Source organism: Falco biarmicus, chromosome Z (genome assembly GCF_023638135.1).
Source record: "Falco biarmicus isolate bFalBia1 chromosome Z, bFalBia1.pri, whole genome shotgun sequence".
Taxonomy (NCBI): domain Eukaryota; kingdom Metazoa; phylum Chordata; class Aves; order Falconiformes; family Falconidae; genus Falco; species Falco biarmicus.
In genome coordinates this window covers 39218446-39245459 of record NC_079311.1, presented here as the reverse complement: position 1 = coordinate 39245459, position 27014 = coordinate 39218446, and the positions used below count along the sequence as shown (strand labels likewise).

Below are 27014 nucleotides of genomic sequence, written 5' to 3'. Positions count from 1 at the left end.
TTAAATATATTTATTAAAAAACAAAAAACAAAAACAAAAAAACAAACAACAAAAAAAAACCCACCACCAAAAAGACTCCAACCAAATGAAATAAAATATAACATAATATCATCCCTTTTAAGCACTGTAAGAATGACAAAAATGGAAAATCTTTTGCTTTGCCAAGGGTATACATGTTTGATAAAGACACAGCACAAAATCATTATCACTCAGATATTAGTATGCAAGTCCTAACATCATACAGACTTAAACCTGAGTGCTTCAAAGAGAGACTTAACTGCAGTTCACAATCAATGGTGCATAAGCAAGCAAATGCTAATCAATACTTTGGGTGTTAAATGCCTCTCCACCTCAATTACTATACACGGCATGTGTTCATTCTCCATTTAAATTTGAAAATTATAAATTGAGAATCAATATCTGTTCTGGATTTAGCTGAAAGAAGACTGACTTTAAAACACTAGAAGTGTGAGCAAGTCTTTCCCTAGCTATACTGTGCTGGCATCTGTCGCTCTAGAAAATAAGAGGAAATTACATAAATTATTAGTGTTTACGAAATGGTTCTTTTTAGGAGAAACACATCCTCTGGGTGGAACTGATAAGGAGAAGTCACAGGTGAGTCCTCCTTTTAACACTTCTGTTTGTCTACCACATTTCCACTGTCAAAACCATAAATATTAATAATTACAAAATCTTCTCCTGACTTGGTGATAATTAAGGGCTTCCGCTGAATAATTATGGACATTTCTATTGAGCAGCAAGACTTTTATATCAATGTCTCAACAGGGTTTTTTGTTCACCTTCAAAAATTATTTTTTTAAAAATGTTGGTTCATTTGGTTCTTTAAACAAAACCCTTCCTAAAGAGAAGGCCTGATACTGATGATGATTGCTACAGTTAGAAGTGCTCTCAAATCCCATAAATAATACCCAGTCACTAAAAAAACCAAACCAAAACAACAACAAAAAAACCCAAACAAAATTAATTGGTCTTGATAAACTCATATATATCATGCTTCTACCAAATTCGGAGTACCTCACTCCCGTGAAAGGAACAAATAAAATTATTTACTTTCATAAGTTTATTACCTGATCTAGCCTTCTATAATACAAACTGCAACATTTTATAACTACTCGTTACTGTCTAACCACAAGCTCGTTTTTCACTTCATTATCCACAGTTTAGATGGTGAAAGAGGCTGTGCTACTTGGGAAAAATTGTCCAACTGCTAAGCATAGAAGCAGAAAAAATGAAAGGAAACAAGATTTAATCTTATGAGCAAATGCATTGCACTAGTAAGTCTTAGAAAAGGATCTCATTAGTGAAAGGTTTCTTTACAGCACAGAAAATAAAAAAAGACTTATTAGTCATAAACTACACGAGAAAGAAAAGAGTAGCATGCTGCTGTGTTTCACGCAGAGAGCTACTTACACTTTTGACGCAAGAGAGTGCTTCAAATACCACTGATCCTTTCTCTACTGTCAAAGCCTACATTGTAAGCTTAGATAGCAAGATGAAAATCAAGAGGAAAGAATCAAAAGGCATTTTACCCCATTTCTATGTACATGACTTAGAATCATATAATCATAGAATCACAGAATGGTTTGAGTTGGAAGAGACCTTTAAATGTCATCTAGTCCAACCCCTTTCAACTAAACCAGGTTCTCAAAGCTCCGTCCAGCCTGACCTTGGAATGTTTCCAGGGATGGGGCACCTACCACCTCTCTTGGCAACTTGTTCTTGTGTTTCAACACCCTCATCATAAAAGCTTTCTTCCTTATATGTTGTCTGAATCTACCCCCTTTTAGTATAAACCATTACCCCTTGTCCTACCAAAACAGGCCCTACTAAAAAGTCTGTCCCCGCCTTTCTTTATATGCCTCCTTTAGGAACTGAAAGGCCACATAAAGTCTCCCCGAAGCCTTCTCTTTTCCAGGCTGAACAACCCCAACTCTCTCAGGCTTTCCTCACAGAAGAAGTGTTCCAACCCTCTGATCATTTTTATGGCCCTTCTCTGCACCCACACCAATAGGTTCATGTTTTTTACTGTACTGAGAACTCCAAAGGTAGACACAGTAGAACGTTTCACCACCTTCATATGCCTCATATTTTCAACTTTTCTTTTCTGGTGAAGGGTGCATGTTTTATGAAATGAATCACCAGGACTAAGACTATGGGATTATTATTTACAGACACTAGTATATAAACGACAGCAAATACATTATTTTTAAAACATCTCTGGTTCTGTCTGTCTTCATAACTTTTTAATTCAGAAGGGAAAAAAAAAAACATTTCCACTGGATAGATAAGACAGCTGCCTTTGTATTATTTGCTTCTGCTGACTACACTTTTCACTGTTTTTTCTCCTAATCTGCAACTTGGAAACGAATCAGTGGTACTGCATTATTCTTCCTAGATGGTCTAATACACATATTTCTGTGACACTCATCTATTGTTTTGTGACATTCTCAGAAGAACTCAGAGCACTTACATAGTATTTATCCTATAATAATTTGTTTCAATCTTAATTTATAATGGAAAGATACATAAACAGTTGAATATACACAAGATGTAAAAAATTCAAGAGTGCAAGACATATTTTTGCTTTTACACAATAGTGATTAAAAAGAAATTAGCAATGTATCACAAATAGATATACTCTGAATAATTATACATTCTTTTACAATAGCAGCTATGCTTTATTTCAGGAAAATAACTTCATATCAACTTATTTTTTATTGCTTAGCACACGTTGCTTAAAACTTATTCTTGTTGCACCTTACAGTGTGCAATGTAACTCATAATTTAGCGAGAATCCCAGAATTAGATCCAAAATACTTTGCAGAAATTGACAGGAACCAATTGGTCAATATTGATTTGTTTCTCAAATTTAATAAAAGCAAATAAAAACATAATCTGTTGAGTATGACAATTCTATATGATTTCATATACAGTAGAAGACATGCCACACAAAGAAACACAGTTTGAACTCAGTGTTTTCCAACATGCTACTGGTTAGCTCTTCATGTCTCTTGGACACCCTGTGTACAACAGAACTACCTCACTGCTGAAGGCAGTCTAGAGTTTTCCTCCAGGTTAAATGAATATCTAAGCAGTCTATTCTAATATGAATTTTAAACCAAAGAATTTTAGTTAAAAGCTATGTATCATACAACTTTTTAATGATATTTTTGTGATAAATCTTCTTTTTAAACAATAGCTAATTGTGTCAAAAATGTAAACAAAACCACAGGTTTCTGCAATATGCACAAAAATTTGGTATCAAATAAGGCTTTGAGAAGGAAAAAATATGTATTGAATTGTCTGATACTAATGTAGAGAATAAAATCAAGCTCAGGCCTATGGAGAAGAGTGAAGAATAATTGTGAAATACTAGGGTTGGTTAATGCCGTATACTGACATGAGTTGTAACAGTTGCTGTTTAAAAAAAAGGTCTGAAATTATTAATATTCAAAAGGACAGGAAGTCATTACTGTGGGAATAAGAAGTGAAAAACTGAAGTGCAACTGGTAAAAAAAAAAAAAGGCAAGAATGTGCAAATGGGGGAAAGATATATAAGCAAAAATATATTACCTGTTTCATCACCAAATGAAGAAAGATTCAAGCTATGTAAGGCATACCTTTCCATATATAAAGAGCTCCAGTGCAGATTTAATCAAATCTATAAAGCAACTGAGGCATTTTATAGGAATAAAACTTCAAGTGTTGCATGTACAAAGTATACCTATTCAGCTTCAAATACTATCTTACTATGTAAATTCAGAGTAAACCAAGAAATTATTTATAGAGTGATACTATAATTTACATAGTTTATGCCATATGATCTACAAAAGATGGAGTTCAAATAGGATATCATGTTGTAAAGCAGTTATCAAAGTTATGCTTATAATACAATGGTTCATCAAATAAATTTTGTACCTTTGACCAAAGCAGCAGCTTGCTAAAATAAAAATAAAAATAGCAATAAAAACAGTAGAATACTGGGACAATCTGGGATTTATTTCTTCATGATGCGTAAGTGTATATTTTCACACCACAACGTCATTTACAGGCACAAACCTTCTTTCCTCTTTTGCAGCATCAAGAATATACGGCACTGGTCTTATTTTGAATATAGCAGTCAGGCTGCTCTTTTTCATCTAAGTTTTCAGCTTGCTTTGTAATATAGACTCACAGATTTTCACGCATTCCAATTTGAGTGCAAATTTGCATAAGAAAATGTCAGAGTCCAGTGCTCAGTTACTACAAGTTGACATGCAATATTCTGATGATAATTATCTAAGTGTATTACATCCAGACTTTATTCAAAATATATCCTAATTTGAACTAAAAGATCCCAACAGAAAAGCATACACAAAATGACATATTTCAATTTCACAGAATCATAGAGTCGCAGAATGGTCAGGTTTGGAAAGGAACTCTGGAGATCATCTAATTGAACCTCCTGCTAAACCTGGTTCATTTAGAGCAGGCTGCACAAAACTGCATCCAGATGGGTTTTGAATGTCTCCAGAGAAGGAGTCTCCACAACCTCTCCGGGCAGCCTGTGCCAGTGCTCGGCCACCCTCAAAGTTGAGAATTTTTTCCTCATATTAAATGGAACCGCCTGTGTTGCAGTTTGTGCCTGTTGCCTGTTATACTCTTGCTGGACACTACTAGAAAGAGTCTGGCCCCATCTTGTTAGCACTCACCCTGAAGGTATTTCTATGCATTAACAAGATCCCCTCTCAGTCTTCTCCAGGTTAAACAGGCCTAGATTTCTCAGTCTTTCCTTATAAGAGAGATGCTCCAATACCCTCATTATCTTTGTAGCTCTCCACTGGCCCCTCTCCAGTAGTTCCCTGTGTCTCCTGAACTGGAGACCCCAGCACTGGACACAGCATGCGGCCTCAACAGGTCAGAGCAGAGGGGCAGGATCACCTCTCTCAACCCACTGGCCACGCTTCTCCCAATGCACTCCAGGATCCCATTGTCCCTCTTGCCCACAGGATCACACTGCTGGCTCATGGGCAACTTGCTGTCCTCCAGAACTCCCAGGTCCTTCTCCGCAGAGCTGTGCTCCAGCAGGTAAATCCATAGCCTGTACCGGTGCATGTGGTGATTCCTTCCCAGGTGCAGGACCCTACACTTGCCTTTGTTGAACTTGATTTAGTTCCTCTCAATTAATTTCTCTAATTTAACTTGTTAATGAAATTAATTTCAGCTATTATATTGTTGTATACACTTTTTTCCTTAAAATTTAGTTTACTCAAAACTTCCTCAAAAAACAAGAACTGCCAATTCCTTAATAAACTATTAAACTTCTAGTAAAGCAGGACAAAGGTAGCAAAGAGGGAAGAAAGTTTATAATGACTGACTTCCCTAAAATACTATTAAGTTTTTCAACTTTATCAAGAACTCAGAGGAAATATCGAGTGCCTAATGAGCAGAGTAACACCCTTTTTAATGTTAACACCCCCCACCCCCTCCCCCCCAAAAAACCCAAACACCAAAAAAAAAGATGTTCCAGTAGGCTACATGAAAACAATAAAAAAAAAACAAATCAAAGAAAGATTAACAATCTTTCCTTAGTCATGGAAAACTGAATGTCTAATCATCAGACAAACTAGCTAAGGAGAACTGGAAATGCAGCATTAGTGGAACAGGATGGAAGAAATAATAATTCTGTGAGTCTCTAAGAAATTTATTAATGTTCATCTTTCCCATGCATGCGAGCTGCAATGCTTAGGAAGCATCAACTTTGCTGCCATTAATTCACTCAGATTTGAATAAATGAACATCTATGATCAAAAACTTGATGAAGAGGAGGGAGGGTCTTAAAAATAGTGTGTATCATATTGTATCAAGCAGACCAGTACTTCTTAAAACCTAAGAAAAGATGACACAAAAACTACTCTGCAATAGCTGTGTATTAAATCTATGATTCAGTCATGTAGACTGCAAAGTATTCCTTTTCCTATTATTTTGAAGACCCAATATCCTGAAGCCCATATACTGTTTATAAAAGATTTTTTTTTAATTTTCCCTATGAGTGACCACGTATCTCATTTTACTTAGCTGAACCTTTAAATATGTTAATTTTGGTAATTTAGTCTTCAGTCCATGTGCAGGCTTGTAATTAGTTTCAAAAGATTCATTGACTTTAATGAGATTCATGTGACATAGATAAAAAGAGATGTGCCTCTGCTTCTTTTGCTGAGAGGTACTGACCATTATGCTGATCACGATCACAGTGAACTCTTCATCAATGAGGATAAAAATAATAAGAAGGAGTCAAGTTGACAGATTTACAGACAATTAGATCAGGTTAGTTTCAGGCCTTCAATCTGCACAACTTGTCACTTAATATGAAACCAGCCTGTGGTTGTTGCTGCTGCCATATGGTTCTTTTGCATTTCTTTCCTGACCCATAATAAGCTATTCTTGTTGAGAGAACCCAGGCACTTCATCTGGGTCCACCGCTGCCCTTTTGTAGGTAAGAACTGAGAAAAGACCTAACTAGAAAAGTTACAGTTTCATGCATGCCTCTACAAACTCCTTGAAGTGGTTCTTAGCAGCTAGTGTTTTCCTTTTCTACTCTTCAGTACATTTTGTGGAATGTTTTTAGGCAGTTCCACATATTCCATCTGAACTGCATATAAGGCAGAGAAGCTCACAGTGGTTTCCTTTACTAAGGTTTGCTAGGCATTTTCAGCTACGTATTACTTGGAAAAATGTTGACCCACCATTTGACGTTTCATTGGTGATTGGCTATCATGGTTTAACCCCATCTGGCCACTAAGAACCATACAGAAGCTCAATCACTGCCCCCCTTCCTCGTGGGATGGGGAGGCAACCAGGAGGGAAAAACTTGTGGGTTGAGATAACACTTGACTAATTGAAATAAAACTAAATATTATAATAATAACAACAACAAGTATTGTAATGACAAGATAAGGGAGGGAAAGAGGAATAAAATCCAAAAGGAGAAAAAAAAACAGGTGATGCACAGTACAGCTGCTCGCCACCCGCTGACTGATGCCCAGCCAGTCCCTGAGCCAGCATTCACAAGGCCCTGGCCAGCTCCCCCCAGTTCATATACTCAGCATGACATCACATGGTATGGAATATCCCTTTGGCTAGTTGGGGTCACCTGTCCTGGCTGTGTCCCCTCCCAATGTCCCCTGCCCCTCCAGCCCTCTCGCTGGCAGGGCCCAAGAAACTGAAAAGTTCTTGATTTAGTATAAACATCACGGAGCAACAACAAAAACCTTCAGTGTCCTATCAACATTGTTCTCATACTAATTCCAAGACACAGCCTTGTACCAGCCTCTGAAAAGAGAATTAACTCTATGGCAGCCAAAAGCAAGACATTGGCCCAGACTGATTTTTTTATTAGAGGTATTATTACTTTTTTTATTATTATTCTAAACATGACTTTTAATTAATAGATTTCAGCTATTGCTTGGAGGAGGGTGGAGGGAGAAGCAGGGGTGTTGATTGCCCAAGATAAGAGAATAAATATCTTCAGGCTTTTGTAACAGTTTATTTGTGATTGTGAAGTATGATTTATCAAGGAGATAACCTTCACTGCAGAGCTGATTCTTTTCGTGAATTTGAAACAAAATCTTCCAGGTTTTGGATAAAATTGTTAACCTTTATAGACTAACCGTTCACTCAAATTCAGCACAGGATTCTGACACTTAGCAATTAATTGTTCCTGATATACTATTCACATCAGGCATGTGATGTTTACCTTAACAAAAAACATGTAATGTTACATTTCCTTCCTTTCAAGGAGTCATTCACATTTCAAAACTGCACTTATTTCATGCCAAGGAGGGATCAAGAACTGGAATTGAGTACAAAAAGCCAAATTTCATCTGTGCTTACTGACCACCTAGTTGGTGTCCAGATGTCTGAAAGTCTTTTTGTAACTGTATATAGAGAACTTAAAAATCAGACTAGAATGAAGAAAATAAAGGCTGCAGTTACATAGATCAAAATTTAATGATAAAAGACTGGAAGTGTAATGAAATTCTGTTTCCAAACACAGATATTTGCAAAGATTCATGCCTTGCAATAAACTTTCAAGAGCTAGCATGGTTCTTACAGCCATGAATTATGCTTTCCTTTTAGGTTTTTATTTATTTGTTTTTAATTTTTATTTATATTTGATTTCTTGAACCATTTTTTTTCATAGTTTAGGAAAAAGAAGCATGAAAATCGTGGGGTAATCTTATTAGTTTTAATAAAGTGAAATTAAGAACTTGCTTGTTCTTAGCACCCAGAAATCAACTCAAGAGTCAACAGCTTTTAATTGATGTTAAAGACATGCTGATAATAACTGAGTTAGCTTACTCTCGATTCTTTTGGTCTTTTCTAGAAATCTTCAGTCTATGATCCAATTCTAGTGAAATTCTGTCACTATAACTTCACTTCTAATTCCTAGTGCCCTGAGACCAAAGAAGTCTGTATTTTTAAGTTCCATGACTATTGAATCAACTCTGTATTTTTTTATAGATTCCAATTACATTTTGTGTCTGTGAATCAGTGCTGAAAGTGTATATGATTCAATAAAATATTTGAGTAGGATAAATTAGAACTGAGAGGTGATTGGACAAATGGGTTATTTTCTGTTAGGCTTTTGTTACTCACTTTAAAGACATACAGCAAAATCTATTAATTAAGCAAATACACTATACAAATAATCAAAATAAACAAATACACTAATCTAAACATCAACTTGTCTAAGGTGTGATCAAGAAAGTAGGATGGCATACCTTCTACTAGATAGGCAAATATCTTGTCTGTTTTAACTTAAAAGCATAATTTTTACCAAATAAGAGTTAAAACTGGCAAGATTAAATAGATCACATTCTTAAACATCAACAGAATCTGAAACCTGTGAGATCTTACGGGCCCTTGCCTAGTTGTATATACTCAAACTAATACTGTTTATTTAATATTACTATTAAAAGAACTTTCATTAAATTGTTTATTGCCATTGAGTTTTGATGCTGGCAACATAAAAAATACAGCAACATCAAAAAGATGGCAACAGAATACAGGCTGAAAAAATTGTTAATATTAAAAGGTGCTAATATATTGTATTAATAAGTATGGGTTTGTTCTGTGAAAAGCAGTGAGACTAATGCAATTTTTAATGTATGTTGAAAGTATCTCAAGCATGTGTGGCAGTAAAACAGCAAGATTTTTAGAGAGATCAAAACAGAATTTGTATTAATAAGGTAACAAAAATAAGTTACTTACAGTTTAGAATTAAAATACTTCATACTGATCAAGAATAGATAGGTTTTATTATCAGCATTCATATTTTCCTGTGTAGGTGTGCCATATCTGAAAGCTAATTTTCTAACAGCATGAAATATCCTTTCACGTGAAATACATCTTACACTTTCTCATTGGATTATTTAATTTTCTATGTCTTTGGGCTGTCTCATAATGTTTTTAAAATTTGGAATATTTAATTTATTTTTTTTTTCAGCTGGCATAACACAGAGTTTAGTAAAATTTTTCTTGAGAGAGATAAAAGCATCTTTATTAAAAGTCAGAGTATTTCAAATACCTTATTATCAGAAAAATGTAGGAGATGTTTTTCTTTCTCCTAAACTGACAGATGCAGACAGGATTCACACAGAAAGGGAAAGGGATTGTTTGTTTGTTCTAATAATAGGCTTAACTTTGATTTTATTGAATTGAACTTTGCTCAAACACAGACATTTTCCATTGGATTGCATTTCACTCAAGAAAAAAAAATTCTCATATTTGAAGTTAGAAAAGAACACTTCCTTTTTATTCAAAGCAAAATCTATACCAAACTCTTTCAGAAAGAATTAAAGAATATAATTCAGTGCCTAAATAAAAAAAAAAAAAAAAAAAAAAAAAAGTTAAAAATCAGTTCAGGACTCAGGCAATGAAATTAAAAGAAGGAGAGTCATATTCAATTAAACCCCATCAACTGTCACTGAGATAGCCATCCTTACAATCACATTACACAAAACAAACAATCCACAAATAAAAACTTCTTCATGTTTGGAAAGATACTACCCACTCTTAACAATTAAATAAATAGAGAAACTCAGGAATGGTTTAAACAAACAAAGAAAAAAGTATTCACAATTATTCTTTTTATTCAACTAAGGCTTTCTCAAATCAAAGGAAGTCACATTTGTAAGATTAATTTTAGAACCAGAACTTTATTAACTGTTTTTCCTGGATGATAATCGCTTTATGCAGTCACTCCAAGGAGACCTTTATAAATGGGTAGCATTTGTCTGAGTTTGCAAGGTTGCACCCACAGACAGAATGCTGCTACACTGAATTCCCTTGACTTCATTTTCTGCTCCAGACCGACAGCTATGTTCTGCCACTGATTCCCAGCCAAATTTTTAGTACAACAAACATGATATTCTATGTAATTCTATTTTTAGTGATAATATTATATATTTAGTAACACTAAATAAAGAAGCCATTCACTGGCAATGTGTTATTAATTATCTTCCTTATCTACAGATCTGGCTATATGTGAAGAGATAACATACTTACAGGAACAAAACTCTACTCGCTATTAAACAGGGTGGGAGGAAGGAGAAGGAATGGTGTTTAGGGGAAAATGATTATAGGTAAGAATGTCAAAGATGTGAAGGTCTCAAGATTTTACTACTTTCATCAATATTTACTTTTGTATTATTATCACTGTATTGGCATAGTGAAGTACTTCCTTGCAAGAGAAGTGTAAGAGTTCGTGAGTAACTCCTTGTACACAAGGCCCAGAGATACAGTTCTTGATTAGGAGACTAATGCAGCATTCTGCATCACACTGGATTTGAGACAATAGTTGTTAGGCACTGCATCTCAGCTAAAGTAAGATAACTTTTAAAGCATCTCCAACAATATCACTTACAGTTGTGTCATGAGACTTAAACATCTCTGGTTATATTTTCAACTACAAAGCAATTGCCTTCCATTACCAAAGCTGACGCTTCAAAGGAAGGAACAATAACATCAAAACCCTTCTAGCAGGTATCACAGAGATACAATTTAGGAGCAATTCATTTGGATGAAAGATAAAATCTAAGAGGGAAGCTCCAAAGTGAAGCAATACTAGGCATGTTACTAGTGACTTATGTTGATGCTTTGGCCAAAGACAGAAGAACTAGTTAGGTTAGTGCTATAGCCCCTGACGATCACCATCAAAGGCGCAGTGCTAACTCTGCTCTGCTTGAAACCATCTGGCACAAGCAGTCAATCTCAAGAGGTCTGAGAATGCTGAGGGCAGTACAGAATAGAATCTTTGCTATGGCTTTGTATGAAAAGAGGAAACAAGAAAGTGTATGCATTTAATTTCAGGATTAAAAGGATCAATATCAAATTGACTCCACTGACAGACTTTTTTTAAAAAAGTCCCAGAAACAGAATAGAAAGCAAATAATTCATACACACACACAGAGAGTCTAACTGTATTTTACAATGCTGTAATTTCACCTTTTTCTTCATAATTTTATAAATTTAAATATCCTTACTGCTAGAAGATAGTATCTTTTTTTCAGAGATGAGATTTAAAAGAGAAGATCTTAAGTCTAGGTTCAGTTGTAAGCCTTTGGATCTTGTTATCTTGTCTCCATGTGAAGGAAAAATCTTCTGTCTTCACTATCAGTTACATTATTCCAAACACAGGTTTATAGAGATGGTGATCAAGTCACCTCTCCAGTTCTTTAGTAAGACAATTTCCTTTAGTCTGAATCTGTGAGCTTTGTTTTCCAGCCCCTACATCACTTTGCAGGTTTCCTCTGAACAGTCAGCATCTGTATATCGTTCTAGAAGGGAAGCTACTAGCACAGAAATCAGTAGCAGAGGTCAGCGCTTGTGTGCTGAAAGCAAACTGATTCCCAGCTTCTCTCTTTATTTCCTTTGTTCAATTACTTTCATGTACTGTATTTGTCAGACCTTTGCACATGGCATTACACAGGTCTCATTTTGAAGAAGTTATCCATAATGACCTCTGAAACATTTCTTATGTCAGTATGTCTTGGGATACTTTCCCATTTAATGGACGTAACCTGATTTTGTTGACCCTAAATGTACACCCATACTGCCCAATCTACATTTATACCAAAAATAAACATGGTGGGTTGTATTGTGAATATATAAAAGGACAATGCAAATCATCCTCTGATGACTATCTACCTCTCTTTTTTATTAATTATTATTTACATAATCTGTAATTATTATGTGATTTTTATCCTAACATATGTCATTGACAAAACAGTACTGAGCGAAGTACTTGTCTCTGAGGCATGGTTCTAACTAAAGCTCGATCTATTGATGTCACCCTATTTACAGCCACCTATCTGGAGATTGGCATTGAGCCAGTTTTTAATGTAATTTAATTCTACTACATTAATGACCTAGAATTAAATTCTATTAATCACAGTATTATGCAGAAATACATCACATGATGAAGAGTTATGCAAGTATGTAATATTAGAATTAATAATTAGAATAATATATAATATTTACCACAGCTTTCTAATTAATGTCATTTACATCTTCAGATTATTAGTGAAAGTTTTAAACTAAATTAATCTGAATACAAAAAACAACTCTGATGTCCTGTGCTAGGGTCAAACCCATTTACTATTACTCTAGTTTGTCTTTATACATCATGTCCAAATTCTGATGAAGATATGTTTCTGCCATAAAAGCTGTCACTATCACTTCATTAAAGTCTAAATATTAGACCTTTTCACTGAAAAGTTTGTTAATTTCTTTATAATTTATGAATTCCAACAATGAATAAATTGATATTACGAACTTTATTTAAAGTCTATGGATAGGCAAGTCTATGGATAGGAATGGAACAGAACCAGGTTCTTTTTTTAAGTATTGGGATCTGCTGAGATTTGATATTGATAGTAGATAATGTAACAGACTGTCAGTTTCACTGTCATGCATAATGCAATCTGACATCATTAAAGAGATATAATAAAAAATAAAATAAAATAAAATAAAATAAAATAAATTTAGGAAGATCAAGTAGAAAACCCTGTTACATATAGAAATAGATAGATCTTTGTATTTCAAAGGAATATCTGTGCACAGTTACCAATTTTCTGTAAATGAAAAGTGCTCTGAGCATGGGAAATTTTAAATAGAGACAATAGATCCATATTTCTTTGGTATTTACCAATAATAAATGATATATGTGTAAAACTAAAATTACAAAAAATATATAAATTTATGTACAAGTACAGCAGAAATCTTATACGCTCTTTAAAAACCTTAAGGATTTGAGGTTTGCATACCTCATTGCATATCACTGTGTGCTACAGTGCCTTCTCAATTATTATGTTTTACTGGAACATACTTCTCTCATTTTGGTGTCATTTTCCCACCTGCCCCTTCAGCTGGAGTGAAGTGCACATGCTTTTGCCTTTTGAATGTTTTGGAATAAGTATTTTGGAAGCAGCATACCTGTTAGAGTGTTCCAAACTATACGCATAGATATGCCTTGTTCCTATCCAGGTACTTTAAATCAAATTAAATTCAATTTCAATTAATGCAGAAGGGAAAAAATAGTTTGTAAAATTTATTCCTATGAAGAAGTGAGAACCCATACAGTCAGACAACTGAAACTAATCACAAAGATTTCTCTTTGTCTCTCAACTACCTTGCTGTTCAGTCCTTATAAAGCATAGTTACTGTTTCAGACTGTGTACATAATTTCAATGCTTGTCTGTTTGGAACTGTTTTCACAGAAAACACCGGCTGAAAAGAGCTCCTCTGTCAATGAATGGGCTGTGATGCCCCTCCTTGAGTGCTTTCATAGCTCTTACAGGCAAATTAATCTTCACAGTCTCCTAGGGATCCAGAAAAACTGAAGTTTTCTTCCCACACTGCCTTGTATTCCCTTCTTGATCTGACCAGTCTTCAAAACTAAAATAATCCTTGTCCTACTTCCTTGAATATCCAGATGCCTCTTTGCTAGGCTGGCCGCCATCTCTACTTTCCTAGCTAGTAAACAGCTCCTCACTCCCAAGAGATAAAACCTGATCCAACCTCTTAGTAATACACTGCAGTGTCCTACCACAAATGTGTTTTGCACTGGATGGGTGATTACGTATTTATCAATTCACTAGGGAACATAAAAGCACCTAACTGTAATTACCCACATACTCTGTTTGGGGTATGAGTGGATTTGAGGTGACCTATGTGATGCTACTATAAAATGCTCACAGGCTTTGACTATCCAGCAAATACAGATTATTAGGTGTTCTCTTGGTAAGTTTAAGTGCGTGCACCCCATTTGAGTCAGTGATGTCTTTTCCATGTTTCCAAAATAAAATATTCTACAACAATATGTCTAACAATAAAATACTATTAGTGGATTCCACTAATGAAAAGATCCACAGTGCAGGCTTTACAGGAACAATAGCCATTTCAGCTGTGCATGGATCCAGCATGGATAAACCTGCTTTCACACATACATTTATTTATGTATCATTTAATTCCCTAAAAACAGATTAAGTAGTGTATAGCAGCTTACATAGGAATATATTTCTCTAGGAGTTATTCAGGAGAACTTTCTCTTAAATTAAAATACATTTTTATCACATGCATCAACAGTTACTCCCTAAAATAAAACAAATCAAGTGTGAAGCCAGATAGGCATTGAAAAAATCCAAGAAGAGTAAAGAGTAGAAGGCATAGGAAAATTACCAGCTGGCAAATTCCCACGCCTGGTTCAGAGCACAACTGTGTCCCAGGAAGAAAGCCAAAAGAAGGTGTGTTCCCTTTCATAACCCACTAGGTTTATAAATTCACTCAAACCATCCCAGTGCTAAGCAATGAAAGTTTCACAACATCATATATTTTGGGGGATATTTCTCTGAAAATCCCTCCAAATAATTTTCCCTGTTAAAATGAAATTTGGCACAGCTTTAACTGAATAACCAGATACTACTGCTGCTGCTGCTGCTATTACTACTACTACTATTACTACCACTCATAATGATAATCTGAATGAAACATGAAGACAAAATTATTTGTAAGACATTTGGATAAATCTTCATACGGCAATCATAACTCCAAAATCTCTTATGAAACTGGTGACATTTTTTCTCAAAATAAAACATAGCAGAGGGAACTACCCCACACAGGGAAGAAAACAGTGGACTGTAGCCTATTTCAGGTTATGATATCTAAGCATTACAACTTTATAAATAATAATTTACTGACAATAAGGACTTCTGGTTTTTGGCACAAGTTCAGCTGAAGCTACCCATGTGTCTGGCACCATATTCAAACTGTAGCCTAAGAACAGTGGCATCATGCTTTGCTAGGCCAGTCTAGCCCAGAAAAAGAACTTTAACTGCTGCTTTACAATAAGTATGTCTTTCCGTCGTTCTAACACAGTAAATGGCATTGAATAAGTTCCCCAATATATGTCCAAAGCATAGAATTAATCCTTGCACCAGTGCATACAGATTTAAATGGTGAAGCATCTCAGAGTATTATGTTAAAAAATTGTTCTATGGTGTGTAGGGATACATTGAATTAAGTAGTTAATTTATGAGGATAATGTATAAGACACAGAGTGGAAGGGGGAAATTTTTTTCAAGTCAATTGTAGAAAGTAGGGAAATACTTTCTTCTTCCTTTTATTTTATTTTTTTCTAATAACCACTTTTAATACTAAATTGTAAAGCAAATCTTTCCAAGATTTTTTTGAAAGCTTATTCCCAACCAACCTTATTAATGTGACTTAAAGCGTCTGAACTAATGGAATGTTTTCTTTGAAAGAACAAATCTATAATGTACAAAATGCGGTTTTTTTCTTGTTTTAACTATGTTGTTAGGTTACGTAGTGAATGAATAGCACAGAAGTGTCATGTTTAACAAAATTAGATTTCAGGATTTTGTTTTGAAAATATTTTATTCATCCTTTTTTTGACATGACCTGAAGAAAGCATACCCTAGATACCAAAATTCTTTGTCTCAGGAAGGGATGAGCACAGGATTCTGAATACAATAAAGCTTTATTTTTCAAATTCAAAGAGAAGCCACACAATGGCACACAGGGAAGAAACGCTGTGGATCATAGCCCATTTAAAATTATGGTGTCTTTGCATTATGACTTCAACAGTGATTTGGGTATGAATTGCCATTACAATAAGGACTTCCATATTTTTTTTTGCATAAGTTCAGTGGAAGCTGACTGTGTGCACAGCACAGCTGTGCACAGCTGAATGTGCACAGCATTCAAACTGTAGACTAAGAAGTGCAGTACCATTATGCTGTTCCTGGTTAGTCTGTTCACCATTAAATTTAGGAAAATTGAAATGAAAGCAGTAATATTCTATGTGATCATATTCTGAGCTTTTTACCTGATTTAAACTGAAAAGCTACATCTCAGCCACAAATTTTCCTTAATTATGTTATTTACTGCCTTTTCTTGGTCACAATATGGCAGTGGCAGGTTTATATTCTCTGAAACCTATGATCTTCAGCTAAGTTGTTTCTCACCCAATCTCATTACAATAGTAAAATAACCAGAAACTGCTGCCTCAGATAGTAAAGTTACATCCATGTGGATTAAAAAAAGAGGAATAATCCAATAGCACGGCTAATTTTTGTTATTTTACTATGCCTGTAATGACCTCTGCAGTCATAAATCATGTAAGTTTCCCTTTAACATTCATACCAGGAATGCAAGGCCAGAACTGACATAATTTAGGACCCTGTATAACAACTCAAAGTCACGAAGATCCCCCTAAGCAGGATGAATGTTTAGGTCATCAAATCACCAGCTTCCTGACTGCTTTAAATTATGAAAGCAAGAGCAGTTATCTGCTTTAAAGCATTACAGTGTTACCTGTTTTCCCTCAGTAGAGGTGGCAGGTGGGAGAAAAAAGTAAAAGTCATGACTGCATTTATTTTTGTTACAAGTGAATCAGATCTTTGTTTCAATCATTACTTGGCCTTCTGCAGCCATATCTCTAAATATATTTTCCATATGAAAGGTCCTGCAGTCACTTAATGTACTGCTAGTTTATTCCCAACATGAACATATTGATTATTTTTCTTAAAAGCATTCAACATCACAAGTAAAATAAAGCACTAGGAAAGTTCTTTCATTTCAGAAAATTAAGGTGAGATCTTCTAGTGCTCAGTTAACAATCATTCACAGGTAATTACGTTAACGTACAAGACTAAAGAGTGTTGGATACATTAAGTACAACTATATGGGGAAAGACTGATTTTACTGATTGGTTAGTAATTCTTCCTTAAGATTACACTTCAAAACTGTGTGATCAATAGAGTACTTTCAAAATATATGAGCACTTTCATTTAAATATCAAAACACAATATATGCTGATAATATCCTTCAGAAAAATGTAGCATTAGTTCTTTAAATAATTATATCTGTTTCTTAGCTGCATTGTAAGCTTGGTTCATCTTGGTGTATTTGCATAAATATGAGACATATCACTGTAGCTTATGATTTACACATAATGCAGTTACCACATGGTAAGTGTATCCACTTACCGTGTAGTAACTGCATTGTGTGTAAATATATTTTATATATATATATATATATAGAGAGAGAGAGAGAGAGAGAGAGAGAAATATAGATAGATATTAATATAGAATACCTTTAGAAAATCAAGTCATAAAGGAGATACTCAGCCAGTTACAAACTGCATTTTCACTTCTAGCTACTGATTTTTGGTAGGAATTCTTCTGAAAATTCTTATGGGGTGGGGGGTTTAAATATGTTTCTATTGAACACTGTAAATAGTAGTAGTAAGTAGTAAGTAGTGAACACTGTAAATAATTTCCCCTTCCCAGAAAGTGTAAAGCAAATTCTTTTATTACAAACACCTTGTATGGTTACTCAAAAGGAAGAAAACCACACTTGATTTTCAGGAAGTTTACAGTTTTCAGACACTAAACAAATTTGATGCTGACACATGGCTTGTCATATTTAGATTTCCTATGTTGTGTTACACTTTAGAATAGATTTGAGGCCTCTTTTAAATTTCTTAGTATGGAAAAAGGTTACATCTCAAAGGAAAATGGGGTCCTGGCACTTCAACGAGGTTGTACAGAATGTAAGATATCAAACATTTGAATAAAGATGGATTATAAACCTTCATGTGAAACTACCCCTACCTGAAGCACTACCATAAGAATAAGTAACAACATTTGCTGGAAAACAAACAAACAAAATCTAAGGGTGGTAGTGGTAAGAAAAAATGAAAGCCAATTTTTACAGTCTTTAAAATTAACTGCAAGCAATTATTTCTTATATGAATTAATTAGTTCCACCAGTAAAGTAGTCTGGAAAAGAAATAATTCTATAATTAATGTCAACAACAACAACAACAAAAAATCTGTTAATACAGCATGTAGGAAAACTTTCATTTCAGATCTATTTTGCATTAAAATGTGGGTAAAGCTGAGTTAAACATGAAGTCATAAGGTAAAACTTTAAGTCCAGTAGGTGGTGCAAAAATACTAGAAGAGTATGTGCTTGTCAAATAAAGTAGTATCTGTCACCAAAGCAGTAATCTGTGACCAACCTGATGTCTTCAGAAAATGCAGAGTACAGTCAACCGATGCTGAAAAATCTATTCAAGTTATCTCCTTCTAAGTTTCTGCCTCAGTCCTTTATTCGTCATACCTCTTGTTTTTCAAAAACATGAAAATTAAGATGTCACTTTAAAATATTTTCTGCAGTTAGTTTTTAAATATGTACTAACCTGGAATAATGACTGTCTGGAAATAAACAGATTTGATTCTAATTCTTTGTAGTTACTTCTATTGTACAATAAATCCAAGATGTATGATTTCTGTATATGTATTCAACATGGGAATCAAATTTTTGTTTCAGATCAGTGTGACCATGCATAGTTTCTTTTTAATTTTAGAAAATCTGTGTTCAATTCAAAATATCTGAAAGTAATTTTATTTCTACACCAGGCTGAGACAGCAGAAAAAAAGGCAGAGTATACTGGCATCAGACAAGAATTACACCCTAAGTTTCCTTTCTTTTCACTTTATTCTTTATTTCAAAGGGTAGGGGTAAATGAAAGAGAATAGCCAAGTTTTCCACTCTCATGAGCAGGACAACAACCCTACAAGCCTCTTAATGGAAACAAATTTAGGTAAGAATTGCCTTTACAATAAGGACTTCCATTTTTTTTTGCAGAAGTTTAGTGGAAGCTGGCTGTGTGCCTGGCACAGCATTCAAGCTGTAGCCTAAGAAATGTGTTGGCACTATGCCACAAATATGGAAACGGCATTATGCCACATATGGAAACAAATGCACTGAGAAGGAGTTTTCAGAACAGCTTGGAATTTGGTAAACTATGATCAAAATAATAAAATCTACGAAAATATGCATGAATGACAGTAGAAATTCCAAACTGTCATCCATCACAGAAAAGAAGGAAAAAAACTTTGATTAAGCCATATTTTCCTCTAGAGCATTAGTATTGTTACAGCCATCAATCCAAAAGCATCAGAAAGGTTTAAATACTTTTTATAATTTACATTGTTTTATCTTCCTTTAGATATACACAGGTTAAATCTACTCTTGATTCAATGTATTATAACTTTGAATATACTAAATCAATAGAAGATTAATAGCCAAATATTTAAGTCGCTTTTGGAAGCAAAATGTGTTTTTATTTAGTTGGGGATGTAATTGCTATATTATACAAGCCTGTTTATTTCTTTTGTAGAAACCAATTCTTATATTTGTATTATAATTAAATAGGATTTGTAAATGTCATAAATAGGTAGCATTTAATTGTTAAAAATTAATAGGAATTTTTATTCTTATTAATTTTCCCCTAAGATTTACAGAAAGATTACTCTATTCAACCATAAACAATTTAATGCCATCAGTTATTCACTGGAGATTTGTTTTCAACTGATATTATAAGCTACTTTTCAAGTGTTTAATTCTGTAGAAAGGCTGTTTAAAATTTGATTTGGAAATAAGAGATGCTATAAACATACTTTGCAGGAGTTTGTGGTAAGTTAGCAAGTATTCCCAAAAACAATAATACTGTTAACTATTTCTAGTTTTATAAAGACTAAAAATAGTAGTATATCATTCATTCATCATTTATATTGTTTCCTGGTAAATTAAAATGTGTCTTTATAAGGCATTAAAGGGTGTCAGCATATAGGAAGTGAATGGAGCATAAAATTGTTCTACCTTTTTCCTAAGGAACTTGTTCCATTAATTAAGGACTCTGGGGAGAAGACACAGATGTTTTGTTTAGTTTTTTTAACTGGAAAATTTGACTTGAATTCAAATCATGCCATCACTCCTAAAATTCATAGTATTCTTGGAAGCGCACTATTCTGGATAAAGTTTAGCTTCAGATAATTGATATTGCAGAAGTCCATATGACCACCTTATAAAGGCATGATCTGCACTGTAAAATGGAAGGTAGAGCAGTTTACAAATGCTACACTTACAATAATAAATGAAATGTGCCTGTGATATACTCAGTGCAGAGGCCATTCAGCAACAAAAATCTTCATATTACGCAACTCTCCCAGCAACCTAAATAGGTTAACCATAGCCAAACTTCTGGTACATGCTAATTCACCTAGTACACCTGGGAATGAGTGCTGAAGAAGAGACCACAAACTTGCGTATGACCATACTGACTATTTCTAACAATGCAGGTAATGAAGTCCCACTGCTGAAACACTCCCCAGCTGGCATGTAAGTATAGACATAACATGTACTTTTTAGTTCAGTACCTGGACTCCTGCTTGAACTTTAATTAGCTCACATGCAGGTAGCACAAATATTTCTGTTATTTCATTATTTTGTCCTGTATCAGGTTAGAAACCTCATATTTCTGATTTTTGGAAGGCTATCTTTCAGGGACAGAAAGAACCTCTACTTGACATTATACTTGTTTTGTACTTAATTGTTTAATGTACATGAAATTTTGAAATGCTATGTAAATATATATGTATTTATTAATTACACATTGCAAATACTTGTAAATATCTTAATCATGTATATATTATATTTTATATATGTATATATAATATTTTTTTAAATATATATATATGTATGTGTGTGTATATATATATATTCGGCAAGTTTGCCACCAAGCTGTGTGGTGTGGCCAGCGCGGAGGGAAGTGGTACTATCCAGAGGGACCTTGACAGCCTTAAGAGATGGGCCCGTGAAAACCTAATAAAGTTCAATGAGGACAAGTGCAAGGTCCTGCACCTGGGTTGGGGCAATCCCAACTGCAGATATAGCCTGGGGGGAGAATGGATTGAGAACAGCCCTGAGGAGAAGGACCTGTGGCTGCTGGTGGACAAGAAGCTCAACATGACCCAGCAATGTCTGCTTGCAGCTCAGAAAGCCAGCCATATCCTGAGCTGCATCAAAAGAAGCACGACTAGCAGATTGAGGGAGGAGATCCTCCACTCCCATGAGATCCCACCTGGAGTACTGAGTTCAGTTCTGGGTCCCCAGCATGAGAAGGACATAGACCTGTTGGAACAAGACCAGAGGATAGCCAAGAAGATGATCAGAGGACTGGACAACCTCTCCTGTGAAGACAGACTGAGAAAGCTGGAGTTGTTCAGACTGGAGAAGGCTCCAGGGAGACCTTATAGCCACCTTCAAGTACCTAAAGTGCACCTACAAGCAAGCTGGAGAGGGATTTTTTACAAGGATATGCAGGGATAGGACAAGGGTGAATGGGTTTAAACTGAAAGACAGTAGATTGAAATTAGATACTGGGAAGAAATTCTTTACTATGAGAATGGTAAGGCACTGAACATGTTGCTCAGAGTTGTGGATGCCCCATCCCTAGAAGTGTTCAAGGCCAGGCTGGATGGGGCTTTGAGCCGCCTGGCCTAGTGGAAGGTGTCCCTGCCCATGGCAGAGGGGTTGGAACTACTTGACCTTTAAGGTCCCTTCTTACTCAAACCATTCTATCTATGATTCTATGAATCTATATTTATGTAACTCATATTTCTTAACTACTTTGTTGATAAACCTGCTGACTGCAAAATTTGTCATGGAACTTGTGGAGATAAGGTACTATGAACTCTTGTGTCTTGCACATGACTCCAGGCCCTGGAGGAATACAGGAATAACTACAAAACTAGGGAGTTAGAGTACCTTGGAAAAAATGTGACTTTACAAGTATTTATTGCCATTCATATCTAAGACTATTACAGAAAGCAAAGGAATTTAGTAATAATGTATCTAAATATTAACAATTAAAATTAAAAAATCATGCTTCTGTAAAGCAATTGAGATTTAAAAATATTTTCAATAGAAACAATGAAATATTCTTGGCATGTTAGTATTTTATGTGTTATTTAATAAATATTGTATTAAATAAAAATGGCAAAACATGATCATAACATCTGGTAATTCATGTGTGACAAGGATTTATCCAAATCCTGTTTGACTGAACTTGACTGAACTGTATTGTTCTACACATGTCAAGAGACATTTATTAGATTAACAAAATGAATGAAGAAAAAAAAAGGGAATATTTCTGTCTCTGTAAAATTAATCCTTTTTTCACCCTGACTGTGGGTGAAAGGTATCTATGAAATGAAAAGATCCATAATTCCCCACCTTTGTGAAACAGTAATCTAGAATATTTAATTTCTAGACAGTTAAAAAAAAAAAATCTTCTGGAAGCAGTAGTTTAAAAATTCACTTTTTTTTTGGGGGGGGAAGGGGGTTGTTGTTGTTGTTCAGATTTTCTTATGAGTCCTTTTCTGTGATGCTCAGTTACAAAGAAGAACAAAGTGCATTACAGAACATATACTTTAGCCAAAAATACAAGGCTTTAATGTAGCTAAGAGCACCAAGAGACATTGCAAGAGCCTAGAATGATAGAAATTATCTTTAAATTATATGACTGAAATATTTCTGTCCAGCAGTAAACAGGAATTTGATTCAAGTTGAATTGATGTAAAACTAATATTTAATTTAAACAATAGCAATGTATTTTTTCAATAAAATACAACTCAAGTTTTAGAAAAGTAAAAAATGAAATTTCCAATGAGATCCAAAAGTGATTTATCTAAAAAAAAATCATATTTATCTCACTGTCATTGTTTTCTCCTTAAAGATTATAAATAAACTTCTATGACCAAAGTACAGAAATGCAGAACAAAAAGAGGAAGAAAAAAGTCTCCCTATAAATCAGTTTTAAAATTTGATCCTTGAAGAGATAGTGATTGTCTTCTCTTCTGTGAAGTAAATATATTATGAATGAAGGAAACTACCTGAACTGGCATGGCTGCCTACATTGTATTTATAATTTATGTCAGGTGATCATTCTAAATATTATTTTTCTTATATTTATTTGGTTTATTTTGGGGCAGATGTGTGTTTGTTTTTTTCCGTCAGATTCAGTATGTATTTTCATAGGAAATGGAATTGAAGCAGACCTGGGAAACTACATCTGAGTTGTTAGGACAATTGTAAATTTCATCCACACCTGTCACCTGGGTTGGGAGGGTTGTTTTTCAATACCAACCCATCAGCCTCTGAAGTCAGCCTGCTAAAATTGTTCTTTTTCATGCTGACTTATGCTCTGCGCGCTTCTACTTAGCTTAATTAGAATTAAAATTTTATGTATATTTATATTAAATATATCAGTCAGAACATGTTTGCCCTGTTGTCTTCAGAGGGTGGAAAGAAAGGGGAAGAAAACCTGGGGGTGTAGGGGTGTGGGTGTGGGGGTGCACGAGGGTGAGGTGATGAGGAGCCCTGTCCTTAATATTGTTTCAATTGTAAACCTGGTGTTCTCAGATGGTGGTAGTACACAACCACATTCAAAATGCTAGAAAGTGTCTTTCCTCATTGTACAGTATTTGTAAGATTCTCCTTCGAACAAGCTCCTAACATTTACAAGAAAAACAAACAGCAAATAGAAGAAAAATCACAGACATATTTTTTATCTACTTTGAAGCAGAACTAACCAGCAAGATTTCTGCCCATCTTCTTGTTCAGTTTGCTTTTCTTAACATTTGCTCTGGATAAATGTATTCCAAAATACCAGAGGCAGGATGCTGCTTTTCTGCACTCAGATTTGCACCAGAAGCTTATCCTTTCCATGTTGTTCTGGTGCAACACATATAACGAAACTGAAAGGAATTTATATATATCCAACTTAGTTCACAATACACTTTAGTGTGCCATCTGAGTGTGTCAAATTGTCAAGATACTTACCTTCAAAACAATTCTGAGACATACCAGATGGCGTAAATGAAGCAAAGAAAAGACTTAATGGCTGTCTCCCGAGCATTACACAACTGGGCAGTTATTTTCTCCCAATTCATCCAAGAATTTAAAAGAAGAAAGGAGAACATGAAGAAAAAAATAAACAGCTTAACTCGGTTACCTAAAAAATAAGACATAACAGCTATGTAAATATATATATAAATATATATGTGCATAGTGTATATGATTAATTTTGTATCCCCTTCATTCTGTGGCCCACCTTTCATTCTGTTTCCTAATTTCAATGAAACATAAAGAACAGTAGAGGTTCTAAGGTTAACAAAGTTCCTAAAAACTTTGAAAACATAAAGGAAAGGATTTTATTAGTATACTGGCTGCAGGCAAGGCGGCCAGATGGACTATCATAAGACACCAGAGAATCCACACAATCAACAGCAAATAATCACAAAACCTGGCAAATGTTTGCAATGGAGCTCAAAATGTCTTGCATCAGTCTATATACATTCAGTCTGACACCGCAAGATGTAAATCCACAGAAAGGTGGCTTGTGGCACTTTCTACTTTTCCCTCCTCAGACAGAAACAAAATGAATTAATTCACACAGCATATTTCACATGTAGTGAACTGGAAGTTCAGTTCCAACAACTGTTTCTTATTCCAGCTCCATTCATTAGTGTCAAACATGTATATGTAGCATGTATACATGTTACAGGCAGGACCAAACCCCAGTATGATTTATATCTGCATGCATACATTCTCAGTCTTTGAAGGGTTAAAGAATTCAGTCAGCTGCTCCCAACCTCTTCCACTTACAGAAAAACTTATTTATAGGAGTTCAATCCTTTTAATATGATCATGTCAGATCTTACTGTCAGGGTTTTTTTGCTATTAATTCTCCTCATCAATTCTATTTTTTAATGAGAGAGAAAAATCAAATTTAAGAGTAGAAAGAAAATAGATTTTTTTCTCCACTGTAGTTGAGAATAGCATATGCACATGCACACACACACACACACATAAAATCAGTGTCTGTGGTGACTGAATGAATATACTGATGGTGTCTTAAATATTAATGGGAAAAAACAAGGTTGGAGAAAGCTATATCAAGATTGAGAGCTTTCAAAAAAGCTGAGGTTTGGACTGCCTATAAATAAATTTTATATTTTTCATTTCACAGAGTCCTAGAGAACCTTGGCCTGCAGCAGGAGAGTTCGTGGTGAGTCTGCCAGGAAATAAAACAAAAACCAAAAGCAACCCTTGGAAAAAAAAAACACGGGAAGCAGACATACACATTGGAGGTGGATAACTAACCTTTAATTCCTCAGTATTTTTAAAATACAGCCAATACTTAGTGCACTCTACTGAAACTGTCTAGAGCAGGTAAAAATTATTTTTAGGAGTTTTGGCATTTTAAGGTAAAAGCAAAAATACTATGTTTTCTCCTCACAGAAGTCTCAAAAACATGCAGTCTGAAAGCAGGTAAAAGCCCAAGTCAATTACACAGAATCATTAAGTTTACTTTCTTTCTTCCTTTATCTTTTTTTTCAGGGTTGGGAAGGCATTGGGTTACTGTGGAATGTTAATATCTTCCTTTGTGTAAACGAACAACCAATACCCTAAATCAAGCAAAGAAACTGCCACACTGCCTATATGATCAAAAGACTACAAGATAAATAGCAACGAAACAGCATCTCAGGATAGTTACCTTACGAGATTGAATGTCACATAATACAAACATTTCAACATAATCCACTGGCAATTCTTTTTTAGTCTAATTCAATGAGGTACTATTACACTGCTCATATTGTTGTTTAATGTAATAGTTAGCTAAAAGTTATTTAAATTTACATAATAAAAGTGCCCTAAAATTGGGAATAAGCCAAAGTAATTTCCATAAAACAATCATTACATTTAACTGCTTGTATTTATTCAAAATGATAGCCCATTACTGTTATAATGCAGCACAATTTAATCATTTTCTTTTAAGTTTATACATATCAAGAGAGGTTCAAAACTGGATGACTGCAGACAAACAGAGTATTTCCCCGTTTCATATAAAGAAATTTCTATATACTACTGTTGTAATTATTTACAATTATTAACGTATGTGCTACGCTGAGATAAACACAGTTACAGAAAATACACGGTGAGATTCCATGTAATATTTTATAAAGACTTAATTGGCTGAGTGGCATAGATCAATAACTTTTAAAACAAACTCAAGTATATTCCAAAATACCTCTACTCAGGAACTTAGAAGGGAGAGATATTTTTAATTATTACAAAAAATAAAAAAGTATGTAAACAATACAGTATAGAACTAAAACATTTTTATTGGGCACAATTTATTTAGGAAATTAGACAGGAATCACTCCTGTGTTACCTTTGTTTTTATATGGTGGGGGTCTTCATTTTTACTAGGCATTTTTATTAAATTTAAACCATCTATTGATTTGCAGCAGTTCAGGTACATTGATTGATTTAACCAGGTTTAGAAAACAGGTAAAAGAAAAACAGTGCAAAATTAAAGTGAATTTTCCCCTCATAATATAATAAAAAGCAAATATAAAATTAAGTATATGCAAAGTTATGCAAAGTATTTTTAGAGGCAATAATCCCAGAAATGTTTCTAAGGTTCATATTGCTTAGGGATTTACCAGCTATTGCCACTCATATTTTATAGTGTAATTTAAGAATGAATTCTGAGTACAAGTTTATCTTTTAAT

At 34.5% G+C, this 27014-nt stretch overlaps 1 protein-coding gene across 1 annotated transcript in view; it reads right to left on the bottom strand.

Moving 5' to 3' along the window:
- Window positions 1-27014, bottom strand: part of CNTNAP4 (contactin associated protein family member 4) — a 261580-nt gene that overhangs the window by 216112 nt on the left and 18454 nt on the right. The window lies entirely within an intron of this gene.